The sequence below is a fragment of the Castor canadensis genome, chromosome 10, assembly GCF_047511655.1.
Source record: "Castor canadensis chromosome 10, mCasCan1.hap1v2, whole genome shotgun sequence".
NCBI lineage: Eukaryota > Metazoa > Chordata > Mammalia > Rodentia > Castoridae > Castor > Castor canadensis.
In genome coordinates this window covers 108,952,322-108,957,608 of record NC_133395.1, presented here as the reverse complement: position 1 = coordinate 108,957,608, position 5,287 = coordinate 108,952,322, and the positions used below count along the sequence as shown (strand labels likewise).

Below are 5,287 nucleotides of genomic sequence, written 5' to 3'. Positions count from 1 at the left end.
TAGGGAGACAGTGCAAGCAGAACTCAGTTATGGGACTTTATTTCAATGCTGCTGTAGTTTGGGTATGAAGTGAACCCCCTAAAAGGCTCATTTATTGAAGGTTTGGTCTCCAGCTAGGTGGTGCTATTTTGGGAGGTTCTGGAGCCTAGCTGGAGGAAGTAGGTCACTGGGGGAATGTCCTTGGGGTCTGTATCCTGTCCCACACCCCTCTCTGTCTCTCTCTATGCCTCCTGGCCTCCATAATATGACCAACTGGGCTTGCTTCAGCAGCACATATACTAAAAGGGGAAGGAAACAGAGAAGATTAGCAGGGTTCCTGTGTAAGGATGACATGCAAATTTGTGAAGACTTCCATATTTTTAGAATGTTGGAGGGGGTAAATCTAACCCAGATATAGTGTAAGCACATAAGTAATATCATAATGTATCCTCCTGTACAACTGTTATTTAAAAAAGAAAAGAAATGCCATGGCTTTCACACACACACAAAAGCTGATCAACTTTGCTCCTCCCTACTCCCCACTACGATGCCCTGCCTCACCATAGCCCAGAAGCAATGGAGCTCACTGACCATGAACTGAAACCTCTGAAACTGTGAGCCAAAATAAAGTTGTCCTCTCAGGTGTTTTGTCACAGTGACAAAAAGTGTGACTAACACAGAAAATAGGTACCCGGGAAGTGAGGTTGTTGCTGTGATTAAAGTTGACCTTGTTATTCTTAAGCCCTTGGAATTTGTTTGAGGGGGATATTTGGAAAAGTCTGGAGAAATTGGATAGAGAAAGTCTAGAATGTCGTAAGCAGGGCTTACAGAGTATTTCTGGTGGGAGCTCAGAAGACCAATAGAAATGTGAACAGTAAAGATTGTGCTCATCACTTAAATAATGAAAGACAGGAATGTAAAACAAGTTATGCTAAGGAGAGGATATTAGTGGGAGGAGGAAGATAAATGAAGAGGGTAAAGGAAGGTGAATATAGTTGATCTATTTTCTGTACATGTGTGACTATGGAACATTGAAACCTGTCAAAACCATTTTAAGAAGTGTGAGGGGAAGAGGGAAAATAATGGAGAGGATGAGCCAAACTGGGGTACATATGGAAATGTCACAATGAAACTCCCTGTACAACTATTAAATATTAATAAAGTGTTTTAAAAAAGACTGTGCTCATGAGGCTCCATATGAAAATGAGAACTCTTGGGAATTGGAGTAGAGGCGGTCATTTTAGATGCTGGCAAAAGTCTTCTCTACATTTTGTCTATTCTCTGAGACATTGAGGGAGGCTGAGTTTAAAGGTGATGGACTAGTTACTCTGACAGAAGAAATTTCAAAGGAGCTCAGTATTCAGTCTGTGGCATGGTTATTACTGTTAAATTGTTACTATTATGCTTTCAGCTAAGTTTATAGTATAAATTGGGAGCAAAAAAACAAACAAACAAACAAACAAAAAACCCAACACAGACCAGAAAGATTTGAAAAGTTTACAATTTGACCAGAAAAAGGAGTATGTTTGAAGTTGCAGACAAGGAGAGCATTGTTGTGAAAGAGATTAAAGCCACTAAAAAGCAACCATGTACTTTGCACCAGGACAAAAAGAAAGATGCCTTGAGGGTATCTCAAATATGGTCAGTTCCCATCATTGCAGATTCAAGGGTGTGAAGGGTTTGAACTCATTTGAAAGACTGCTTTGAGAAGACAGTCCTAAGTACCCTGGTCATACAGGGGCACCTAGGGAAGTATTTCCCCATGTTCAGCCACCTAGACACTCAGAGGCCACTGTGGCATAGCTGCTGCTTAAGCTGGTGGCAGACCTTGGTATCATCCTCATGATGCTGGTTTTGCAGGCTTACAGAATGCAAGACTTAAGGGGGTCATGGAAGCTTCCACCCAGACTTTGAAAGAAGGCCTAGGGGCCAGGCAATGTGTCAAGTCAAGATTGCTGTAGGCAGCCCCTGAGAGAGTAATGCATGATGCTGTGAGGTGAAGCCTAAACTGCGATGGAGATCTTAGGATGTTGGAGATGCCAGGAATGTGGAATGTCTACCAAGGAAAAGTTGCAGGTAATAAGCAGAGCCAGTTAAGGAGAGAGGCCGTGTGGGCTACAGACAGCACAACCATAGCAGGTGGGGCTTCCCAAGCCTTTTGGAGCTTACATCATGACACCATGTGCCCTGATGCTAAACTTGGATCTTCAGTGTTTAATGGTTTCCCTGTTGGGCTTTGTTGGAATGGGAATGTTTACTCTGTGCAACTATATCTAGGAGTAGATAACTTGCTTTTGATTTTACAGGAGTTCACAACTAAGAGTTTGCTTTGATTCTTAGACTGAAAAATTTCTTGGGCTTTTGAATAATGCTGGAGCTTTTAAGACTTTGGAACTTAGAGATGGACTTTGATGCATTTTGCATAGAGAGAAGGAGCCAGGGGCAGAATGTTGTTGTTTGGATATGAAGTGTCCTCCAGAAGGCTCATGTTATTGAAAACATGGTCCCAGGTGGTAGTGCCATGTCAGGAGTTTCTGGAAACTTTAGGGGGTGGGGCCTAGTGGGAAGAAGTTGTCACTGGGGGAATGTCTTTGGTGGCTTACATCTTGTTCTCGGCCTCTCTCTGTCTGTCTTTTTCTGTTTCTCAGCCTCTATGAGGGGACCCCCTTTGCTCCTCCCTGCCTTCCCTGACACGGTGCTCTGATTCTCCACAACCCAGAAACAGTGGAGCTCACAGACAGTGGACTGAAACCTCTGAATCTGTGAGCCAAAAACATCTTTCCTCCATTTAAGTTGTTCTGTCTGGTATTTTGTTACAATGACAAAAGCGTGACTAAACACAAATGCTGTACTTTTTAGACCCTGTGCTTATCTAGAGGATAAAAGAAATCTTGATTAATAAAGTCTCTTTCTTTTTTTAAATTATTCATGTATTCACATGTGCATACATTGTTTGGGTCATTTCTGTCCCCTGCCCCCCTCCCATCCCCTCTCCTCCTCCCCCCTGCATTCCAGGCAGGTTAAATTCTCTTTCTTAAGGAGACTGCAAACTATAGAAAGAATGTGATGCATATCCAAATGACTATAATGCATGACGAATACAGTATGGGCTAGATGCCAGGGGGAAGTGAATAAACAAGATGCTTGAGCATTAAAAAGGAGAGAGAGAGAGAGAGAGGGAGAGAGAGAGAGAGAATTTATAGGTAGGTTTTTTTTTTTTCTTCAAACATCATACAAGTCTTTTTAGAATAGAATATCGCATGAGGCAGGCATTGAAGGTTGTAGAGATTTTGGTTAAGTAGTCATGGTAGTGTTGGGGAGGAGTTTTAGGTGAAGCTAGAAAAACATTAAAAAGGAGAAGAGTGAAAGAATATTTAGGGCATCCAACTTGGTGGGGAGTCATGGAAATGGGCCAGAAAGTGAGACTTGGCTGTATTTGGAGAGCCTTGGAATGATATGGTGAGAAGATTGGCCTTAATTTAGTCAGCACCAGGCAGCTTTTAAAGATGAATGTCTTGATGAATCTGTGCTTTAGGGCAATACATTTCTGACTATATCAGAGAATCACTTCAAAATCTTGTTAAAAACCCATATCTCTGTCCCTCTATCTGAGACATTCTGATTCGTTGGTTTTTGATGAAGCCCTAGAATTTGCATTTCCAACAATGTCACATGTCACACTAATGGTGTGGGTTTACAGGGCACAATGTGATTAGTATTGCCTAAGGACACGTGATTTTCTAAAATTCTTTGCTTGCATGTTCCTATTAGTAAAAATATTTTTCATGAACAACCTCACTCCATGTATATTTCACTTATTTGCAAGTTATAGGCAAACTACCATGTAAATATATGTTATGTATATCATAAAACCTGTATAAAACCAACTATAACCCTAAAAGGCTGAGCTAATGATGAAATAAACGATCATTGCTTCATTTTAAGTATTAGCAGTACAAAATTGTGTTTTGTTCTCATTAAAATTATTATTATATTTGAATACGCCTCACTATTTTAGAAAACCTAGGTTTAAAAAGTTGTGATATAGTGCTTTAAATATGCTTCATAATTCAGTTCTTTTCAATGTTCTGCTATGTGTTTTTGCAACTGAATAAAGTATCTCACAAAGACACATAAGAATTTCCTTGCTGACTGTTTTCACTAAATTCCCTTTACTAATTATGGTAAGGCTTTTGTTAATACTTGGTGTTAGTAGATTTCAATCTTGTCTGCTGTCAACCAGTAGTTCTTACAAACCAATAAGCAATGTTACGTTTTTTAATTGTTATCAAAATGGATTCAAATGCCACTCAAATTATTTGTTTGAAAGAGTTTTGGAACTGGTTAAAAATATTCTGCATTTGCTGACCGATGTGTTCATCTTGGTTTGTACCATGTTGTTTTGCATGTACTATCTCAGCATTCACAAAAGCAAAAAGTTAGGATATCTGTAGTAGTATGCCTCCTTTGTACTCACTGTTAGAAAGAAACTTTACATTGGGCAAGGTGGCACACACTTGTAAACCTTGGTACTTTGGGAAGCTGAGGGAGGAGGATCACAAGTTCAAGGCTTGCCTATGCTACAGAGCAATGACCTATCTCAAAACCAAACCAAACCAAGATGATCTTTAAGTGTTTGGCAAAATAATTTAAACTAGTGGGTTGAAGGTTGCCTAATATAAGCATCTTTGGAAAAAAATTACAGAGGCTTGACCCTTTGTTTTTGATGCTTATTTAAAAAAAATCTTGTTAATTATGACTATTTCCTATAACCATTACTATTTTTCAAAGAAATATAGTCATATCATCGTCATTAATCAATATGTGAAGACATAATTGGTATATAGGATAAGGTTATTATTAATGAAAATATATATGTAAATCCACATTTTAAAATGGTCTTCAGGATAACTTAAAATTCTTTTTTTAAGACAATTTCTTGTCACTGAGCCTATGTGTTAGACGAAGAGTCTATTTTAGGAATAAGAATTTTACCTCCACCATTTTCTTATTTACTTGAGTTTGCAAAATTGATATTTTCTTCCATTCCTGCAGAAATCTTTAAGCCAGGTGTCCACATTACCAGGGCTAGTTTAATTAATACTGTTATATAGTTGTTAACCTCATTTTTACTAAGATATTCTGACTGCAATTTACTGAATGTGCAAGAAAGGTAAAGATATCTCGGTCATCTCTGTGCTTGGATATATCATGTATCTTATTACCCTGGACATATCACATATAATCAAGTGAAGACACCAGTATGACTCCATATAGTAAATTCAATTAGCTTGTACCATTTCTTCAT

General features: G+C 38.8%; 1 non-coding gene across 1 annotated transcript; it reads left to right on the top strand.

The window, feature by feature from the left end:
• Window positions 1-258: 258 nt before the first annotated feature.
• Window positions 259-361, top strand: LOC141413125 (U6 spliceosomal RNA). The gene has a single exon (XR_012437948.1). It is a non-coding gene; the product is annotated as a U6 spliceosomal RNA (small nuclear RNA).
• Window positions 362-5,287: the final 4,926 nt, after the last annotated feature.